This window comes from Anolis sagrei, chromosome 1 (assembly GCF_037176765.1).
Source record: "Anolis sagrei isolate rAnoSag1 chromosome 1, rAnoSag1.mat, whole genome shotgun sequence".
Classification (NCBI taxonomy): domain Eukaryota; kingdom Metazoa; phylum Chordata; class Lepidosauria; order Squamata; family Dactyloidae; genus Anolis; species Anolis sagrei.
This window is the reverse complement of record NC_090021.1, coordinates 142,535,700-142,559,195: the sequence shown is the minus strand read 5'-3', so window position 1 is coordinate 142,559,195 and position 23,496 is coordinate 142,535,700. Positions and strand designations below refer to the sequence as shown.

Sequence of the window (23,496 nt, the reverse complement as noted above, 5' to 3'; positions counted from 1 at the left end):
GTGGGTCAATACACTAGTTCAGTATAAAATGAGTTACCGTAATCATTTCATTGTTGCAATACTGTACTTCGACAAGTATGGGACCACGATGTAGACCTCCAGTTTTTGTTCAAGAATTGTAGTTTAACAACATTGTCGTTTCTGTCTTAAATCACCAGTATTCTTATTGTTTTTCAGGTTGGGGCAAGGTCACAAAATATAACATACATCTTAGTATCCAGAAAACATCCTTGAATTGTTCATCAAAGAAAGTGTCTTTTCCAGGGAGTTAATTTAGGTGTAACAAGCGTTAATAGATATAGTTAGAGACATATGTGTGTGTGTGTATTTCTTAGGCCTCTTAATAACCTGTAAATGTAGTGTTAGTATTTCTCCCTTTTGCTTTGATTCAACTATGGTTAGAGACAAATTATTCATAACTAGCTATGTCACATAGTTTGGGAGATTGGTGCGATTGGTCCATGTCCCATTGGTGGATTTTCACTTAGAAAGCCCTGCTCTGATGCACCTGGGCACTTTCTGGACCTTGATTTCTGGTGGCACAGAGCACTGCCAGGAGGGAAAGATGAAAGTTCAGTGATTTAGCATTTGGACTCCTGGGCCGGAATGGTTTCAGATCTGTGAAACTTGATTTTTATTAGGAGACATTGGCTTTGGTAGGGTACACATTAACTTCACAGATATACACCCTACATATTTGTGAATTTTTATCACAATATCCTAGGTTTAATTCCCGGTTGGGGGCATGAACAAAAATAATTTGACTCTGTAGCTTAGCTGCCTGCTTCTGTCTATAGTACCAGTTACATCTCTCTTTCCCTCCTGCTATAGCAGCAAATGTAGCAGCAGATGGCATTATATCCCTGCAGTAAATCCTGTACTATGTATTACCTGCATATATGTACTCTTATTGATTAGAAGAAGATGTGTTTGAAAACAGAAATATAGAAAGATGCAAAACTGGAGCTAGTTAAGATGACAGCCATTTGCCCACTGTTTAAATTAAGAAAAAGCTCTGTGTATAAGCTTGATGAAGGATAATCTGAGGTTTTGTTTTGTTTTGTTTTTTGCTGTTGAGACACAATTGTAAATTCTCTTTTACTGTCCTTGGTGATGTATTGGTGATGATTAGGGAGAATTTAGTGTGTTAACTGAAGCAACTATTATACCATGATTACAATATTGTGGCCAACTCTATACTAGGCATATTATAAAACTGGCAAGTTTGTCAACTAATAAGAAAGGTTTTCCTTCACATAATGGCTGGCAGAAATAGTATAATATCTTACAGATTTCTTATACCTGGTTATGCAAAAGACAAGGCTGTGTTAGGTAACCATGCTACAGCTTTTTTCAAATATTAATTCCTTCAACTTGTTATACTTGGATATTTGTGTGTAAAGTTATGGTAATGCAAAACACTGTGGTATCCTTATTACTATAGTTATCTTTTAAATTTGTTAACCTTTCCTATCTTGTGCTGTGGAAATTATACATGTTCTTTCAATTCTTTATTTAATGTGGTTATTTCATTCTATTGAGGAAATATAAGCAGTAGGGAACATTCAGAAGCTCTAGTGGGAAATGTCTCCCTCTGTTCTATGTATTACACTTTCATATTGTTATGGTTTTTAATGATATTTATGAGATTGCATTTCAGCATAATGTTCTCCCTGAGTAGCTCTTGCTGAAAAAGAGAAAGAAGGAATCAAAAGTATTCAATTGAATGTGGATTTTTTTTCCTCTCTCACTTCAGGGCACAGGGTATAGCCTTCCATTTAATTCCTCTTTGCTTTATGCAGGGCGCAAATGACCTTGCAAGGGTGTTGGTTGAAGAAATATCTTTATGAGTGGAGAATAAATATTCACATTTGCCCTTTATAGTTAGAGGATTTTGAGGCACTTGTGCTATAAAGCCATTTGAAGCAGCATTTTCTAGGCTAGTTTAGTCACAACTAAGCTACCATATTTCTATGTTGAAGATAATACAGGTTGAACATCTTCAATCCGGAAATATGAAATGCTCCAAAACTTGTTATATTTTGTTGCCAGTTGTCCATTGCTGTAAAGTGGGGAAAGTGTTGCATTTGCTCCCCATGGGCCAGTTTTATGAATCCCAGCAGACCGTTTTTGTTGGCCCTTCAAGGTCTCCCTGGATGCGAGTATACCCTCTAAGCTTCCAAAGTTGTCTACCTGTGCTATATAAGCATTTCATATGTTTATACCCTCACAGCAATATTCAATTGTCTTTTAATTTTTGTATTTCATTTGTTTAATATCGTCAATAGATGGTGTGGTTGCTAGCCACCTTGATTCCTTACAAGAGAAAGATTTTGAACCATGTAAAGCACAAATGATGCCAACATTACTGTAAACAGCAATTTTATTAATCTCCAGCACGAGCGTGAGTCTTCCTGGAAAGTGTTTTAACAGCTTATGGCTGTTCCTATCCGCTGATATTAACAGGAGTATGGTATGTGAATGGCATAGTGATGGTATGACATGTGTAGCTCAAGCATAATTTTGTAAAATTGGAAACACTCAAAATATGATTTAGTTAACTTTAAACCATGACAACTACTAGTTGTTTGAAAAATTGAAATACAGGTTGTGTGTCCCTTATCCAAAAATCCAAAATACCCCAAAATCTGAAATGGCCGTATGGATGGCTCAAACCGTGACACCAGAAAGATGATTCGGTGTACCCAAATTCTGTATCACACACACAAGTATGATATAAAATTACCTTTAGGTAATGTGTATAAAATATATGTAAAACAAATGTTTTTATTTAGAATTGGTTCCAGTCTCCAAAAATCTAATTATGTATGCATATGTAAATACTTCTGTTCCCAGCCTTTGGATAAGGGAGACATAACCCATGAGCTATTTGTACAGCAGAGCAGTTATGTTGAAAGGGATGTTAACGTCATATGTTTCTTACGTTCTCATCTATAATGAAAACAATAACTTACCATGTTGCACCACTGCTACATGTAGCAGAAGATCTTACATTTCACAGAAAAGTCAGTTGATCGCAATGAGAAGAGAGTGTGGTTTTTAACAAAAAACTTGGTATGTTACATAAATGTTGTATTGTAAGCATATAATGCTGTTTTTCTTTGATTCTAAGCACCATTGATTGTAAAATACACACTAATTTCAGTACCACCAATAAAAAAAGCTTTAAGCACCTGTGATTGGAAGATGTGCTCTATTTTAGAAATATTTATATTGGGGGTGCATCTTAGAATCAAAGAAATAGAGTAATTCCATTTGTTTAAATCAGGTGTAGGTAAAGTGTGAAATATGGGCCACTCATAGCCCTCAGGGCCATTTTTCTGGACCCAGGAACCCACAAACATGATCTCTAGGGTTGTAAAGAACATTACCACATGTTTGGAGCCCTTGTTAATCAGCGACAATATTAAATTTTGTGATTTTTTTTAAAAAATGTGTTGTCGAAGGCTTTCATGGCTGGAATCACTGGGTTACTTTTAAGTTTTCTGGGCTGTATGGCCATGTTCCAGAAACCTTCTCCCCTGATGTTTTGCCCACATCTATGGCAGGCATCCTCAGAGGTTGTGAGGTCTATTGGAAACCAGGCAAAAGAGGTTTATATATCTGTGGAATGTCCAGGGTGGGAGAAAGAACTCTTGTCTGCTTGAGGCAACTGTGAATATTGTAATTAGCTGGCTTAATTAGTGCCGCCTCCAGAAGAGCCTCCCGTGCTGCTCAGGCTGCTCTCCTTCCTGACGCCAGCCTCCTTCTTCCTGGCCCCACTCTGCCGCCATCGCGCCTCTGCCTCCCAGCCCCGCCAAGCCTCACGAGAAGTGCCTCTTCTCCCACGAGACAACGCTTGGAAAAAGAAACCACCATTGCTCAGGCCACTCTCCTTCTTCCTGGCCAGGCCCCGCGAGAAATGCCTCTTCTCCCGTGAGACAGCGTTGTCTCACGAGAGGTGCTTCTCGGGAGGCCCTTCCGGAGGCGGCGCAGGAAGCAGCCCAGGGGCCCATGCGCCAACAAGGGAGAGGCCTGGGCTTGAGCAAGGAAGGCAGCCAGGAAGGGAGGAAGGATGGAGAGTCCGCTCGGGAGGCCGCCATAAGCCAAGGCAGCGGAGCAAGAGGCGGAGGCAGAGGAGGAGGGAAGCCCGAGGCCAAGGCCCTCCAGACTGAGAGGCTCTACCGGTGAGGAGGAGGAAGAGAGAGAGAGAGACACCCCAAGGGCTGCGGCGTGCCAGGGATGGCCTTGCTGAGGCATTTTGGGAGTCGTAGTTTTTAATTTTATTATTTTAATTTTATACCTGGCGTAATAGACGACCCCCAACTTTTTATAAGATTTTCCAAGCCTAAAAAGTCGTCTAGTACCCTGGAATATACAGTAGGTCCAGGTCCCAGTCTTACTATCTATAAATGAAAGGCATCCGTGGAAGTTAATTTGAAGACCATGAATATATGCCCTAGAGTTCTGTTGATCTGGAATTAATGTATCTATTAAACCAATTAGAGTATGATCAATGTTTACTTGTTTGTATTGGTTTCATGCTGCGGGTTGTCTCAGGAAGACTAGAAAGGTAAATTAAATAAATATTGTGTTACGTGGTCAATTTACTCCTTGTTGTGTAAATTGTGTAGCATAATCTAATGCCAACTTCAGTCTTGTTTTTTGTTCATAGTGTTATCCTCTGTTATACTAATAGACTTGATCTTATAGCTTGAATTACACAGTAGGACAAAAGCTTCACAATGTCAGCCCTTTGCAAATGGTATCTCAAAGATGGTCTTGCATTTTCAAGGCCTTTCTAATCTTAAACAGAAAAGCTTAAAGCTTAATGTTGATGATACTGTTCTGAAACCAGCTCCATATTGACATGACTTTCCATATGTAGGATGTTTTTGTTTGTCCAGCAAGCACTGAAAAAGTTTCTGAAAAGTATGGGTAAGTTTTCTGCATTCATCTCAACTTGGTGTCTAAATCAAAACTTTTATTTCTGAAAAAAAAGTTAAAAAAAGACCTATAGTTATGTGGTTTTTATGGAGCTGAGCCATAAAAATATAGAGGAATCTGTTAAATGTCATTGCAAAGGACATTTCGAGTAATATTTGGAGTTTGTGGAGGGTAAATTTTTTTAGAAGGAATCCCAAAATACTGATAGCTTTAGAACTGAAATATCACACATTGATAAATATTATCTGGAAGTAGCAACTAGTATTTTATGTCAGGACATCTTTGATTTTATCTTACTTTCCTTTTTGTGTTTCCTTTCTGTGCTCCATAATCACAGAAAAGGTGGAGAAGAATCACATAGTATGTTTCTAAACTTTTTCACATCACAGTTGAAATTTATTGATTTTTCTGACAAATCAGTTCTTTTCAAATGGAATTAATTAAAAGACAGTCTTGGTCACTGTGCATCTCTGAGCAATATTCATTTGTTCTTTGCTGTATTTGTTTCCTTAGCATATGTCTACCAGGCATTTGTGTTTTTATTCTTATTGTAAGAAATCAGAAATGGCTTTGCACTTGAACATATGAATCTACAGTGTATTTTACATCACTAATAGTGTGTGCAAAGGCAATGTTTGTTTATTGGGGGTACAAGAATTGACTGTACATAGATTATTTCAGTATTAGATCTTAGAGGTTTTAGTGATTAATTACATAAGTTGTACAGGCGGAGGTCCACACTGTAGAGAAATGTACTTTATTTTATTATCAGAAAGTAAAGGATTCTTGTTCTGACAGGTGGTGGAAATTAGCAGGCTGTTTTGAAATTGCGTTGTGTGGTTTGGAATTGGATCTCATTTTAATTCATCTTTTCTCAACTAGTAAATGAGGTTAATGCCATACATATTCAGCTGATATGGATGAAGAAATTGATATAAAGTAGATCAACATAGCTAGAGGGCTGGTTTAATTTATAGGTAAAGAGGCAGTGATAAATGGAAGTAATGTAGTTGTGGTCACTAAACTCTTCAGCCATCAGGGCTTAAATAGTGTTAGTTGCTCATTAAAGATATTGTCAGGATGCAACAAACAGGAATACGAAAAGGAATAGCCAACTAACCCTTAATTATCAAAATACAGAAAATACTAATTATATCTTAATTAGTTTTTCTCTTAATGTACTGAAATTGTTACTTTTTGTACAGCACAAATGGATAGTTATATCAACAATAAATAGGTTGTTTTAATAACTTTCTTGTACCTCCTGGGAAAACTGAATTCCAATTTTTAATATGCAGTAATGCTTCTCCAGCCTGTAGGAGAAGAAAATTATTAAGTAGCTTTATTTTTTTGAAGATTTTACAGCAGCTTTGGGAAGAATTATTTCACCATGCATCAATTATTTTTAATTGAACTGAATATTTTTCAGATTGCATTAAATGCCTCTCATTTAACTTTTACATTCAGAGTTTAAAAAAGATTTTAACAAGAAATGGGTGCAATCTGTGCCCCAGAATATGTAAGAGAATGGCTGTTAAGATTTCCAAGCTTCTTTAAAGTAGAAATTGTGTTGCACACCAAGGCTGGAGTTGGCACCTTTGAACCCGTAAACAAGCCAATGTTCTTTATAAGCAAAGCAGTTTATTGAAGCAATAGACCAAAATCCCTGAAGAAACAGAAGCAAACTTCCAGATGCAGGAACTTGAAACCAAGACAAGCAGCATACAAAAATATCTGCATGAACATGAATTCAAGGCAGAAGTACACAGGAATCTCAGCATGAACAGGAAGGCATGGATATCAGGCATGAAGCAAAAGACATGGTTGTACATGAAAACCAAACATTGGAGTCACTGAAGACTATAGATTCACAGGCCCTATATTTATTCAGAAAGCCGTAGCAAAAGCATTCCATTTCTCTTGGGAAACCTCTCTCTGACCTCTCTTTTCACTCAGTCTTGCAGAGCGCTTCCTCCCCAATTCCAGGTGGCGATCCTGATAAATCTGGCCTTTTCGGTCAAAGCTTGACTCCCTTGGTTTGCCAATTAGTACATTCTTTTCAATATCACTATTTGGCCTTGACTATTCAACCTTTTCCTTGGCCTCTTTTTCTGCCTGCACCGAAGCATCTTTGTCTTGTGAACCAACTATTCCAGAATCCTCAGGTTCACTCTGGCTAACTGTACTTTCTTGACCATCATCTCCATTCACAAACCCCCGAGAATCAGCAGAAACCTGATCATTTAACTCAGACATTGGAACCTCTGCAGACTCATGATCATTCTCCTTAGAAGCCTGAGGCAAGGAGATAATCACAGGCTGAGCCCTACAAATTGCTTGTTTGTTATACAAAGCAGATGAAGCTACTAAGTTATGTGGAAGATGCATAATTCTCCAGTTTAGTAATATACTGAATACCAAGTTATATATAACATGTCTTTCTAGATCAAGGAAGCAAATAACTGGAATAAACAGATCCATTGCACACCCCTACATGCTTGTACCTTCCAGGGATAGTTCAGATGAGCTAAAGTTCATGCAGAGTTGAGCTCATTTTCTGTTCAGGACAAACCATGGTGTGCTCTAACGTATAAAGTAGCAGACTGGTTTGTATTTGCCTTCCAAACCAGAAAAGGAAACTGTATTTGATATTACAATGCATAAACTCTCCTAATAAACATGATGGCCTGTAAACTGCAAATGGATACAGGTTAGGCTGTGTTGGACATTTGATTTTGTAAAAAAATGCTAGTTCAGGTATGTTAAACACTCATACACTTGGGGCACATTTACACTGACCACTTAGTGTGAAAGATGGCTGAATCAGCTCTGTAACAGCTATATATGGGCCAAAGCTACTTAATGCAGCATCAAACTGTGCTAACAAAACTTGCGGGTTGCTTCAAATTCTATTCAGAATCCAGAGAAACTCCCAACGCTGGGTCCATTTAAACGGCTGTGAAAGATTTCTAGACAGAACTGACACAACTGTTTACATGGCCAACCCATGTTCTCTGAGCTTAGGCACAGGATGGCACTCACTATCCTCTGCCATTCTGTGAGCATGATATGCATTGTGCTTGTTGCTCATCCCCAGGAATGACTCTGGCCAAGTGATGAATGACTAGCAGGACTCACATTGTACCTGCTGGCTACTGCAATGAGGAGAAAGGGGGGCACGATAATAAGTGTGGCCATTTGGCAGATTAAACTGGGTTTGGCGCCATGGGAAGGTCAGGATTCTCTCGCTGCCTGCACAGCACCCAAGAGGTGGCAGTATAAATAATCCAGGGACTGATCAGTATCAGGAACATCTAGGTGTTATTTTATGTAACCCTATCAAAAACTGTGTTTTTCCACATTGTATAATGTGTGGTGTCTAGTTATTCTTGGAACGGGAAGCATGATATTGGAAAAGTGTTGATAAATGGTATTCTTGCAACAAGAATATTTTGCTTTCAAGACATCAAACCAATTTAAAGTATGTTTTTGGGGATATGCTTCCTTAATTATCCTAAAAGCGTGATTTTGCCAAATGTAACAAGAAGCAGATGTGAGTATAGGTATTATTATTATTATTATTATTATTATTATTATTATTATTATTATGTTTATGTTTATTTGTACCCCGCTTTATCTTTTCTGAAGGAGACTCTTAAGTAGGTTACAGTAAAAGTATCACTACACAATTTAAAATATACAAACATGCAAACATTAAAACAGAATTAAACACAACAGTATTAAAATAAGTAAAGGTAAGTAAGTATTTTGGCCAATCAGAATGGATGACATTGTAGAGCTCCCATTTTACTTGCATGATTTCAGCAAGATATATGCAGTGAATTAAAACTTTCAGTAGATAATATTCATAAGCATACATGGAAACTGTAAAAACTGACAACACAGAACACAGGGTTTTGTGCATTGCCTCATTTTCAACAACCATTATCTGTATTGATCAAACATTAACTGCTATCTAACAGGAATGCTTTTAAATCTTGAACTGTCTCTCTTCCTTTGGATAAAAATGCATTTGATATAATTAATTGTTGTTTGATGAGATGCAGGAGCTGGTAGGTTCTGTCACTTAACCGCCTTGCCTACTGTCTGCTGGTGTGGTTCTGGCAAAGCTACTAATGTGGTTTCTGGATCAGGCTTCACTGGGTTCAGTCTGGTTGCCCACTATAAAGGGAGGGCTAAGGGCTGAGATATTTGAGGGCTGGGGACAACAATGCAGCCATCAAATGATACCCATGAGTAACTATGGATTAGACAAGCGGGAAATATGGATAAGACATTGCTTGTTCTTGCTTGTCCAGCTGCATTTCCAGTCTGTGGGTGTCAAAGTCACATCCTGGACCATCATCTATGTTCAGGTGAACTAGCAAGAATAAGCAACGAATGGACACTTGTACATTGAGCTGCATAATCTGAGCACCTGTACCACAATAAGCTGTATTATAGGTCCAAATGGGATCCTGTTGGCTGTTAATGTCACCTAATTCCAACTGGATTACATCCTGTTGTACCCATCTATGGCTATCTGTAGAAAATTGTACCAGCTGCTCTCTTTGACTGGAACTTGCTTCAGCAGTCCTGGGAATAAACTACCTAGGCGCTTCCTCCCCATTGAAGACTAGTAGTGCCTTCTAGTGTTACAAAATGGTCTGTTCTGGATTTATTATGGCTAAATACGGTTTTGAGAGATCACAATGGATGTCTTTTTACTAAAATACAAGTAAAAAAGTATTCAACGTGAGTAGTATGTTTGACCAACACTAATGATTATATCATAACATCTTCTCATCCAGTTCACATGCAAGTTTTCATATTTCACGCGCTTATTTTTTTCTCAACCTGGATGCTACCTATATGAAGACTTTACGTTTTTCTTTATTGTGCAGTTGTGATAAAATTCTCCTCTCAGTATGTTCTATTGGTTAGAGTTGTTCATAAAATATTCTGTATCTGTCTTTAAAATGCTTAGCTAAGTTTAGTTCTAGCTCAGCTTTATTTTGCAGTAGCTAATAAAGGCATATTATCTTGTTCAGGCATTGTAATTATTGAAATGTGTGTGTCCATTAACTGCAACATTAGGCTGTGGATATAATTACTGTCTAGAGCCAATATCTTTGCAAAGCAGCGTCCTCAATGCTACGAAGCCATAAGCAACATTTGTAAAATAATATTTAAACGATTCAGAATTATATCTTGAAGATTGAAATGTAGCACTGCTTGCATTCAGAAGATTGCTTTTATACGTTCGTCATTAGCATCCATATTATCCAGTTATCCATGTATTAAACCTTCTCATTCGAAAGACCTTAGTGTTACCCAAATTAAAATAATGGTAAGATATAAGAGTCTGTTGTTATGTAGAAAACAGTGTTGATTAAAAATGAGTTTTAGAGGTAGTTAAGGATAACCTTGGGTGCATCTAAATTGTAGAGTTGTTGTATTTCACACTATTTTAATTGCCATGGCTCAATTCTATGGAATCATTGAACTTCTGGTTTTGTGAAGCACCAGTACTCTTTGATACAGAAAGATAAAGACTGTAAAACTCCCAGGATTCTATAGCATTGTGCCATAGCAGTTGGAATTGAGTTAAACTGCATTAATTGTTCAATGTAGTTGCATCCCTGGTCATGCAAGATTGAACTTTTATATGTAGTAGTGTCTTATTATAATAAAACAAATGTTTGAAAGACTAAAGAATTGTTCATTAAATATTGCTTCTTTCTATTTTGACCCCTTCCCTATTCTCAGGGTGTATTGATAGAACTCTGCTTGTGGGATAGTAAAAAAAAATCTAAGATGCTCACATTTTGCCTGTCATAGTATAGGCAATGTTGGGTAATGCTTTATTGAAGCATGGAATCAGCTGAATCAGTATATCATTAAAATATACTCTCACATGTTGAGAATATAGTCTTTACTGGCTTCATTTCCTTATGTATGTTTGAGTGACTACCTGTCCTTAAGGTTATGTTCAGGTATTCTTGTTGGGGGAAAATGGAGGCATCTGATAATCTGACAATTTAAAATTCATAATCATTCAGATTTCTGATTACTACTTTCAGTCAGCAGAGGTGCCTGTTAAACATTCATGAGCAATATCTGCAGATTTGGACAAAATAATTTTTAGCAAAAATTATTATTGCTTTATTATTAAGTAATTTCCCTGCTTGCGGCATTATATATATGGATGGATGTATAAGAGAAATGAGAGTCATTTTATTAAAATCAGCAGATAAAATTAGATACGACAAAAAAGCGGTCATTTTTAACATTTGCAGTTATATCTCATTTAAGGAGGTTTTGTGGGGTTTTTTGTTTGTTCTTCCTGATCCAAGTATGATTTTTTTGGAAACTTTTGCAAGCCCATTAAATCTTCTACCCCAATGTCCTTTGTATTCTGTCAGTCTTGTGCTGAGGGCTATCTTATAATTATCTTCTATTTTAATTCAATGTTGCAGTTGAGCTAACTTCACTATACTTCTTTTTAAAATTATAAATTTCTTTTGAAGATGACGGTTGAATAAATCATACCTATCCTAGGATTAGTACAATATTTCTACTTGAATTGGTTACCATTGCAATCTTCATAGTTTATTAAGCAGGAATGAGCATCAATCCCACTTACTTCCATCAGCTCTCACATACAAGCTTTGCCAGTTCAGTCTCAATGTCTAGAAACCACAGTTTTCCCTTATCTTCAGGATGGATAAATGTGGTTTTAAAACAACAGGATTGAAACTAATAGACATGGGAAGGAGGGTAAAGGTGAATATGTAGGTCTATATTTCTTTTCAAGTTAATAAACTATGGTCTGTTTACTCAATAATATTATGTGCAAATTGATCCCTAAGTGTCTATAAAAGGCAAAGTCAGACTTAGGAGCAAAAAGTCTAGAAGATAAAGGATTATTTAAGGTATGTGATTGTAGGTTGCCTGTAGGGAATCACTCTTACTTTTTACTTTCTTGGAAGACAGTCAACAGAGACTGCAATGAGTTTCAGTGCCGTGTTAGAAATGAAAATAATAGTACCTTCAGAAAACTATGGTAAGGTAAAGAGAGAAACAAATAGTTTGGGACATATAATTTCTCTTTTGAATGAAGAACATGGATTCTTTTTATTAGAGAATACTTAAAATCAAGATCCTGTGTTACAATAGGTCCACGTGTTATGCACAGGATCCATATGTTACTGAACATGTTCTTGCATGGTTTTGGTCTGGTGGCCCTTGTGATCTTTTCTAACTGTTAAGATTCTAGGATTCTATACTAGATTCCTAACTGGAGCAAATTATAGGGATTGGCTAGCCCCCCATTAAAACAGCTCCACTGGCTGCCGATAAGTTTCCGGTCCCAATTCAAGGTGCAGGTTATCACCTACAAAGCCCTAAACAGTTTGGGTCCAGCCTATCTTTTTGATCACATCTTCTACTTTGAACCTGTGTGAGCTTAAAGATCTTCTGGGGATGCCCTTCTCTGGTGGGGGCAAGGGAGGGGCCTTTTAGGTGGCAGGCCCCCGACTCTGGAACTCCCTCCCCAGAGAAATTAGATTAACGCCCACTCTATCCACTTTCCGGAAAGACCTGAAAACTTGGTTGTTCCGTTGTGCCTTTGATTAATCGGTTCAACCATTGACATGTTGCCCTAACTTAATACCTGAGTTTTGTACTTACTAGCCCCACCCTTGTAGTATATTGCACAAGCTCTCACCCTACGCTTTCAGCTCTGAATACGCCCACTGTGCTCAGCTATTGGTTACTGGTTGTTGATAAAATCAATCCCCCCAACGCCACCAGTATTCAAATTTGGGAGTATTGTGTATTTGATCCAGTGAATGAAAATACATCCTGCATATCAGATATTTACATTACTATTCATAAAAGTAACAAAATTACAGTTGTGAAGTAGCAACGAAAATAATTTTATGGTTGGGGGTCACCACAACATGAAGAACTATATTAAGGTGTCACGGCATTAGGAAGATTGAGAACCACTTCTATAGAGTGAATACTATAATTTCAGAGATCCCTATTTTAACAGTAATACCCACTCAAATTTGATATCTAATTTCAGTGTACTGATTTCCCAAGGAAATTTTTGCCTAACATTGAAATGTTATTTAAAAAAAAAAAAAAGAACTTGGGCCAATGCTCCTTTCAATAAATTGATCAAGGACAGGCTACATGTTAATAAAATGCCTGTATGTTTTGTTTATTCCTCTTTTCTCTTACATGATATTTTAATAGGTAGACAAGAACTAATGTCCCCTCCCTCCCATAGTCAACCCCCCCCCCCACATACTGTGATTCCCATACTGCATTATATGGCAGCGTAGATGTGGCCTCAACACATAAATAGAAGGTTGTTTGTGTTTTTCCTAATATGCGCCATAGTGGATCTCTGTGCTGGATTTCTCTTATCATTTGCAAAAAGTATGTTAATACTCTTTCCTTATGCTAATCTGTTAATTAGAAATGAAAAAAATCAGAGTTATTTTGAAATGATCACATTATCTTATCAAATGCCTTTTAAAGTTCTAGTACTCTGTTGTGCTACTTCTGAATTTATTATAAAATGTTGCATTTGATTTATACTTAGAAAACAAAATATGTTATTTTGTGTAAATGTTTCCTTAATTTTTCTCCTTTAATCTGTATATGCCACTATAGACACTTAAAAATTGTACATGTTTATGAAGGTAGTAGAAAAAAGGATGTAAAATGAAATGAGTAAGTGGATCTATAGCAGGAGACACGCTGTGTTGTTTCTTGCTGTGGTGTAGACTTAGACAATCCAAGGAATGAGAGACCTCAAAGATAACTTGTTCGTAACAGCCTTGCTCAGGCGTTGCAAACTCCTATATTGACTCAATACATCTGTAATGTAGTCTTGCTCTTTTCCTACTGCCTTCAATTTTTCGTAATATGTCATCAGAAGGATGCCTAGTTAGGCATCCATTTATTTTGAACCTTAAGAATTGTCCCAAGGAGTGGGCAGGTAATATTGAAGATTGCAGAACAAAAGGGGCTCCTCTTGGATCTTCTAGTTCAGTCTCCACCCATAATTTTTACAAACGCAGACATAAAAAGGGATGGAAAATTCTCAAGTAGAAAGCAACATAGCTGTGTCGGTGCTTTGGGATACCCAACTTTTCTTCAATAGATGTACTTTAGCAGCTAAGCTACCCCCCCTCCCCCTTTATGAACAAACTTAAGATTTGTCTGTGTGTTGGAGAGGCCCCTGCACCCTACTTTCATCCTCCTCATTCTTTCCCCTCCCAACATACCTTTCCCCCTTTCCTATCTCTCTCCCTTCCCTCTTTTTCTTTCTTCCCCCTCCCTCCCTCCCTCCCTCCCTCCCTTCCCCTTTCCTGTCTTTTTCTCTCCCCCTTCCTTCCTCTCTCCTCCCTCCCTCCCGCACCCTCCTCTTTCTCCCTTCCCCAGCTCTGAGAGAGCCTCACAATGTCTCCATTGTAATATTGCTCTCCTTTTTCTCTGTCCTTCCTTCCCTGTTTCCACTCAGACACATGTCATCTTTCTTTCCCAGCGACATCACAAAGCGCCACTGGACTGTCATCTAGCAACAGTCTTTGTGGTACAAACAGACATCCTTTGACTTTTATTTTAAAAGATTGACTTTAAAAATGTCCATACAAATATAAAGCAGCTCAGTAGGTTGAAGTTGAAGGGGTTGGGAATCCATTAATTAATACTTAAATATCCTTTGTGTTTAGCTCCACCAATTAAATTTTACTTTCCATGATCAGCCTACAATGTGATCATATTCATGTCTCTTCAGTATTAAGCTTTATGATCTATTCCCAGGTAAGTGTATGTAGAATTTCAAAATGGCACACAAGTTTATGACTTTGTGACTAAATCCAATTGTTAGGCTTAATTCAAGTAGACCTTTTGAATAAATTGACATTATTATGTCAACATTATTAGACTCCATTAATTCAAATTCTTTACTGTAGTTAAACATACTGTATTTAACCCCAAATATGTGTATTTTTTTATCCAGAGAAAGGGGATTAGAACTACTACCACTCTATTTTCTTTCTATCTTTGTTTCTGTTTTATTGCACAGAAAACTGTCCATCTGTCTTTGAAGACCCGTAGCAAACTAATCCACAATGGGTTTTCCCTCCATACTTGAAGAGTTTGGTTCATCTATTGGTCCATGTGGCAGATGAGTCAAGTCTATCTCTCAGGTTGTTATCCAGCATGGCAAGGTAAGATAGCAAGGAGAATGTCATTAGAAATGGATCAAACTCTTTGGAAGGTTTAACAACCAAAAAGATGTAAACAACCTGAGTCCTAACTAGCAATTGAGTCTCAACAAGAACTAGAATTGGGATTGTTGACGTTATGGGAACTTTAAATTTAATTCATTTCTTCATGTTTAAAGTATCATTAATATGAAGTTTCAACTTAATGAGAGACCCAGTCCGCACAGCTCTATAATTCTTTCACATTCTTTGAGACTTATTTCAAAATGATAGATTAAATTGAGCTTCAGCAATTAAGATGTGCAATCAGCAGGGTTAACAGGGCATCCTCATGTATCCTTAGAAGTGATAGAATCATCACCATTGAAAGGATCCTTTCAAGAGTCAAATTTTGCTTGGCGGATGAGACTCCTTCAACAAGCTGCTTTGTCTCTGGGTAGTCCTGAAGGAAGGAAAGTTACGCTGTAAAGTTACACGCACCAGTGTAGTTACGTTATTCTTTTAGCCTCTGAAGGGGCTGCTGTTTTTCCTTAGCTGTTCCAACACCTATTGTCTAACTAAAACTTGTAATTATGTAATGCTCTCTGAATGTACAGGCCTTTAGGCCCTCATATTTTGAAATAGAGGTGGATTGGGAGGCAATATTTGTTGTTTTGACCCTTAGGGTATTAGTTTTAAGAACATGGTCATCTGTGCAGAAGACCTCTCTTTATCAGTAGAGATGTCTCTTGCTTTTCCTCTCTCAAGTCAATGTAAAACAAATCCAGATGAAAGTACCCTACTTTGAAAATATGGAAACCTATATAACAGTCATCTATTTCCAATTTATTCCTAATAAATCCTTCACTTTCTTTCCCCACAGTGATTGCCTTGTATAAGTCTGTGCCATACATTGTTTTGTGGGAAACTTCAAAATCTATATATTCTGGGAATTAAAGCTTTTACTTTTTAGTTTTCATGTCTGTAGAGATTCTTTCAAACGTGCAAACAGTGCTTGCAATAGGGACATTGAAAGCATGGGGGGAGATGCAACGACGACAACAAACCCTTGGGAGTGCTCTTCTCCCTGGAAATAGGTATATCTTCCTGAAGATCCAAAGTCCCAAATGACTCTTAGAGAACAACTCTTAATTGATATTAATAAGTTATGTTACGAGCTTTCTATTTATCATTAGCAAAATATATAGCCAGTTTAAGAGTGTCTTTGTTATGCTATGGATATCTGATAGCGTTTTAGAAGAGGTATTTCTTCTTGTATGGTCAGACAGAGGAATACTACTTTTGTGATGGTATCTGTGGGCTGCAGTTAGTGTGTATATGAATATTTAGAACAGCTGCTTTGGGAGGGAAACCCTTTGCTACATGATTGTGGGTTCACCCAAATAACAATGTGGTTTTTTCAAATTTATTATAAATAAGCAATTGAATGGTGTACATTTAACCTGCATATCACATGGTTTTAATGTTTATGTATGTTTATAATTTATTGTACGTTCCAACATTGAAAGTTTGCAGTGTATGTGTTCTGCTTCCACCCTGAATCCCCGGTGAGAAGGGTGGAATATAAATGTTTTAAATAAATAAATAAACATCAAATTTGCAAGAGGAATGTTGTGTAGTTTCCTCCTCCAAGGATGTGTAGTTTCAGGGGGATTAACTAGGGCTGTCATGTTAGCCTTGTGTAGGGCCAGTTCATCAGCATGACTCACAACGTGTATCTTTTACTGTCTCTCAAGAGCTGAGGGCTAATGAGTGAGATGGGAGGAGGTAAGAGTATCATAACACATTCACCCTAAATGCATGTATTTACTATATTTCTCTCTTTCTCTTATATGCACATAAACATATACATCCCCACCTAACTTGTGGAAGGGAACTACTCTCCCTATTTAGGTAGAAAGAACTCTTCCTTGTCTACCTGGTAGTGGAGGCTTGGAGAGGGCCTTTCAGTGTCATCATGGCCATGTCTTACTCTCACCTGCTCTTTACTATTCACTATCACAGTTGCATGTTAGCATGGATTACTCCAGGGATAATATCACCTGCACTTTGTCGTCAAAGATGAAGCAAATTCACAGTTGTGCTTCTTAATTAGATTATTTATTTAACTAAGATCTTATTATAATCTACAGTTTCAACGCTAGTTCTCATAGGCTCTTAAAGATATGACTTCCTAGCATAAAATAACTATTTGGTGTTATCATGACAGCCTTTGACCAAGGAGAAACATGGTTTCCTAGTACATTTCAGTATGATTTTCAAAATATCAGTTACAGAGACCAGTCTCATCTATTATAGCCTTCTTTTAACAAAATGGAAGGTTACTAATTACCAGAGAGTTAAAACCTGAAAAAACACGTGTGTTTTTGTACTGGATGAACAGAGATATTATTTACATATTTTGTTAACTGATGGCTAATCTGACATTGGCTAATATAAATAATCCATACTTTTCCGATATTTGCATGCGCCTTTAAAAATACTTTTGTAATATTAGTTTTGATTCTAGCTCTGTTATGTCTTACAGACCTTTCTGCAAACTACTAATGGGATGAACACAATATATCACTTTTATAATAGCGAGCTATTAAAGGCAAACATAAAGCAGTCTGAAGGCCATAAGTGCTGCCAACAGCTCCTGCTTTAATGAATTCCCTTTTAGATGTCCATTAAATGCTCATGGCAAATGTACTCATAATGGAAATGGCAAATCTAAATGGGTAGATATGAATAATCCATGGAGTTTAAATTCTGTTTATGATCATCTTCACATTTAGTTTTCAAGACAGCGCAGTTTAGTTTTCATTACAGTTCGGAATAAAGAGGACAGGGAGTAATTGATTGCTTCAAGCAGATTAAAATCAATGGTCTTCTTTCCGAAGAACAAGTTCAATGCAATAATTCCAACTTTAAATATTGATTTAGGGAATTCAACACAATGTTTTGTGCTGTGTGAATTTTATATAAAGACAAATATTAATTTTATGTATTATCTGTATGTATATAGAAACAGAGAGGCTGTTAGCAGTATGCGCATGAGTTAATAGTGATCTATATTAAGTCATTTTGATATTATTGCAGTCATAATGAATCAATGATATTCCCGTCATCATTGTAATACTGTTTGTAACCCATTAGCACAGAGAAATTACAACCCATCATACCTCATTACAGTGATTGAGGGTTTATTACCATATTCTCAAATTGCTTGCTTGTGATAAAACTAAATAGGCACCAGACAACTGTAGGTAGACCATAGACTATGTGTTATCGTACTGGGGTAATGAAGGATTGTTACAACATAATAGGATAAAATCTATGCAGAAAATAAACTTGCCAGTCGAGGAGAGCTGGAGGGTATTTTTTATGCTTGTCAGAGTATTAAAGGTTAAACATTTGTTTTCATCAGGCTGTTAGCAAATTTGGTTTTCATATTTGAATAGGTGTTAGATTGGAACCTTTAAAAACCTTTAGCTCTTGTATTGCAGTATTTGTATCATAACTAATACACTGTAAATATATTCAAATAATATTGTTCCCGATGTTGACTACATTTTTTCCTAAATATTCTGCTGGTTTACATGCAGTTTTGGTGACACAGAGAGAGACCTGTCAACCTCAATTTAAATGATTTGTGTGCCCTGAGGTACAGAAAGGGGGCATATGGTTTGAATAGAATTCACAATGCTTTGGTGTTTAGAATTTAAAAATTAAGATGAATATGATGGCACATGGCAAATTGGAAATGTCCTTTAAATGTAAAATGCAAGTGAACTCGTAAGCATAAGGATACCATCCTGGGGTACAATATGCTTCCACTTTTATTGATAGATGATATACTATGTTTACTATTCAGAGAATGTACTTTTTCCAAACGACTGTTTCATTGTGTGATTTTTCCAGCTCAAGTGGAGATTATAGATTCAGCTAAACTATGCTACAGTTAAAACAGAGCAGCTCTGTGGTCAGCTGGTCACATCTGTTTTGTGAGATCTTTTCTGTAGATGATTTGTCTCTTAGTTTGATTGTCTTTTGAGAGGGAAAATCTTGGGGTAGATGCTGTCTTTCTGACTGAATATTTTGTCTACCACTAGAATGATGTAGTAGTCTTTTGATATATGCATTGCTATTGAGTTGATGTCTGAGTATAATATCTAGTCTTTTCCTCCCTACCAGTTTTATTTACCCGATTATTTCTGTGACTTCAATCTGAAAGGATAGTGCAAATATTGTATGGTGTGTCTTTTTGTTTCTTGCAGGGATCTTTGCATTGCTCAGGCTCAGTTCTTTCGGGTACCAGTAGAGTGTTTTGTGTGGACTGTGAGAGACGTGCCGTAAATGAATATTCTTCAGCTAGTCTAATAAAAGATTTTGGCTTGGGAATGAAGGAATAATTCAGAGCACTTAATAGTTTTTACATTATTGATGGCATTAATCTACTTGAGTCTGAATAGCCCCTGGAAACCTCAATCAAGATTGTGCCTTCTTGCACGATCGATATGAGACATGATCCAAACCCCAGATTACGGGAGCATCTCCTCCTTTCAGTGGAGGGAAATGCACCTTATAGAGACAGGGAGAATTACTTTGTTCTAAGAGGTGATCTGGAAAGCCCTGTAAGGCTTGACATCTGCACTCTTAAGCTACTGAATCATACTGCGGGATGATGGCTTGAATCTACATACAGCCGATCTATGTTTTATTTCTTATGAAATCTGCTGCAGTAGCTTTCAGTATCATATTGAATAATAATAATAATAATAATAATAATAATAATGGAAAGTTATACATAAAAAGAACTTGTGGTGTAAGGAGCTGCTGTTATAAACCCTGAGGAATCTTGCACACTTTCAGAGCACGCTGTTGACTTGTTGATGCAAACAGTCACTATCCAGAAACACAAGGCATGGGCTAATTAAAAATTGTTACAAGGAAAATCAGTTGGACAGCTTAGATGAATATTGATGTGACAAGTTTCCGTGAACATACTATGTTCTCAGATTAGTGTCCGGTAATAAGTTACTCTCCCTCTTTCTGTTGTCCGTGTTCTGCCTCCATTGTTAGTTCATGATGTTACTTCAGTCATGCTTGCATCATAAACAACTTTTTCGGGGGTAGAAGGGAAGGGCCTTTATTTATAAACATCTCACACCACCATTTTATGGGACCTTTGCTTGATCAACTATATATGAAAATGCTTCACATCACATACCATATGCAGCATTGAGGGGTGGAAAGTGAGGAAGAAATTCAGTAGTGGGAAATTAGACAAAGCTCAAAGAAAATTACTTCACAAATCTTGCCATAATGTCTTAAACGTGATGTTACTTGTAATATGTTAAAATTTTCTGGTTAAGAGGTAAGTAATGAAGGCCTTTATAAACTGATTTTGGGAGAATCATGTTCACTTTTTACTTCCAAATGTTACATTTGGGGTCATTTTGGTTTTATGAAGGCATATATCTATTTTAAGAAAATAATAATAATAATAATAATAATAATAATAATAATAATAATAAATACATAAAATGCATGAATAATATCAATCTCACACTACTATTAATGAATTTGAAAAAAATCTGAAAATATTAATACTAACTCATTGGCAATTTTACCTAGCATTTCTAAGCTCTGTTCTTCTTGATACAAGATGTATCTTCTTAGTTATAAATTATTCTTGTTACTTAAACTTTAGCCAAAATTATTATCACAATTTGATTTTGGAATCATGTTACTTGGTTCTGTTTTCTTCAACTAACTCTTCTTGAATGATGATGGTGGGATCAAGACAAGGAAGAATGTCAAAGTCAGTGTTTCATGTGGTGTATGATAGCGGCACAAATACAAAAAGACCAGTGATTCCGCAAGCCAGCATACAACCTCTCTATGAGCAGTTTTTTTGCTCCCATGCTTGTATTTTTCCCAATACATACTTATGCAAAAATACCCACCAAAGCCGTTTGCTCATTGATCTCTGCAGTATTTTTCTGTATGAAAAATGAAGGTAATAAGTAGGGAAAACATTTGAATATTTTCAAAGCAGTTTTGTTCACAATATATTTAAACACATGAATACACATTTAATCCATCTTCACCCAAGAGCTGAATATATATATATATTCATGAGTTCTCACCAGTGCATCATTGTTGCCTAGTTCAAGCACAACACTAAATCATTGTAAAAGCTTAAATCTTATTTGTACATAGTTTTGTTTGGAACTGTCAAACTAAAAACATGAATCAAAGAATGACATTTAGGGATGTGAAAAAATTATTCCTATTTTCAGGATCTGGATTTTCTTTTAATTGTATTTTTCACATTCTGTGCAAAACTTTTGCATAAAACTTGTCTTCTGTGAAATTAAACTCACAAGGATAAGTGGCCCATTCAATGCTGTTGTCTTTAGTCAAGTGGATCCCAACCTGTGGTCCATGGACCTCCAGTGGTCCTCAAGAATTAAAATATGGTCCATGGCCTGACTGTTACTACACCATTGCAACAAGAGCAACTGGTCTCACAAAACCCTCATAGTGCTGAGGCTTATTAAATATGGTTTTCTGTGGGCGAGCAGATGGCAACTACTGGATGGCATATGATCTGTATCAGAAACTAAAGCTGATGTGGTCTATCCAATGCAATTTTCTGAATCAGCACCCCAAATAACCAAACCAAATCTAAAGTTGACTGATTTGTAGCCCTTTTGGTAGTAATGTTGAAGTGTGGTCCCTGGTCAAGTGTTCCCTGGTCAAAAAAAGGTTGGAATGCTCCTCAAGTCAGACTCCACATCCTTTGTAAGATTTTTGTTGTTATTGTTGATCTTGGTTTGCATTAACTACATTTTGTTCTTGCGCATCCTAATTTCTGTTGCACCATGATTCTGCAGAGTTATGACAGGAGAGTAGAGTGTTTTGGAAATCAAAGTACCCCTGGGTTCAGAGACTTTTTCGAATGCTTTCACAGGCCTCTCTGTCCCTTCTTTCTTTGTCTGGCAGCTTATCTACCTACTGCCAGGCTCTACTTTCTTAGCTTGTCTGCCTATTTCTGTGATACCTTTACAAAAGGAGGAACTGCCAAGGGGGTATGTTAAAAGCACAGATTTGCTCTTAAGAGCCTGTATTTCAACATCTTATCTTTTTGGGTATATATTTTAAATTAATATTAAATAAGAAATCATTTAATATTATCAGTACATTTATTTTATTGTAATTTTGATCTCTTGTATGGTATTAACTGTTGTACTCGTTTAAATTTATAAGCTATATTGAGTTTCAGTTTTGGGGGGGGGGGGGAAGTTGCACGATCCTGTCTGATCTTGGAAGCTAAGCAAGGTCAGCTCTGGTTAGTACTTGGATGGAAGACTGTCAATGAATGCCAGGTTCTGTGGGCTCCATTTCAGAGGAAGAAATTGGCAAAACCGCCCCAGCATATGCCTTCCCTGAGAAAACCCTATGAAATAATGGGGGCACCATAAGTTAACAAGTGACTTAAAGGCATATATACACACATAGAGGTGGCGGTGATAGTGACAATAGCAATGCTGCAAATGCTCTCACTTTGATCAACTAACTGTGTTCTTGCAACAATCCAATCACCATCCTTCAGTATTTAAGAATCAAAGTTACTGTAAACATCAATTCCTCTGCTTTCCGATCCAAAAAGTTTTCAGTGCAGGGAGAAAGTATTTTTATTGGAAGAGGTATAGTAGTAGTAAAAGGTTTTTTAGGTTTGGTAGGCAAGGGTTTTACAATGCTAAGTGACTTTGGGGAAAGCAAAGTGGCTTTAGATGAAAATATGTAGTAATGGGGAAAGGAATTCTCGTGGGTTCTTCTGCTTTGGATTGTCTCTGAAGAAGTCAGATGTCTTTGAGAAATTGAGCATTCTCCTCACTCTGTTCCTTCAGCCAGAGATTGATAAGAGTATTAATCATGCAAGAAGCAGCCACATATTCCCAGAAAAAACAGGGATAGAACTTAGATAAAGGTGGTTTAGAAAACTCTTTACACTACTTAAAAACGAATTCCTACTATTACTCATTTAAGTGTACAGAACTTGAGTTAATTATTGTGTGCTTTCAGGTCAATCTTTAACTGACTTTAAGGGTTTTTTTGGCAAGATTTATTCAGAGGATATTGGCTTTTGCCTTCCTCTGAAGCAGAGAGGATGTGACTTGACAACACTTCTGTAAAGGATACTGGGCAAGATAGGCCAGTGGTTTCACTTTATATAAGTCAACTTTGTGGGATGCAGACCTTTAATTTAATACGACCATCAAATAATTGATAACTTGTTCATAACATG

At 36.9% G+C, this 23,496-nt stretch overlaps 1 protein-coding gene and 1 long non-coding RNA gene across 2 annotated transcripts in view; both read left to right on the top strand.

The window, feature by feature from the left end:
- RANBP17 (RAN binding protein 17) overlaps window positions 1-23,496 on the top strand; it is a 189,727-nt gene that overhangs the window by 43,348 nt on the left and 122,883 nt on the right. The gene's annotated exons all lie outside the window — the stretch shown is intronic.
- LOC132781802 (uncharacterized) lies at window positions 3,422-15,118 on the top strand. Its single transcript, XR_009632007.2, has 3 exons — window positions 3,422-4,573; window positions 4,889-4,938; window positions 15,056-15,118. It is a non-coding gene; the product is annotated as an uncharacterized lncRNA (long non-coding RNA).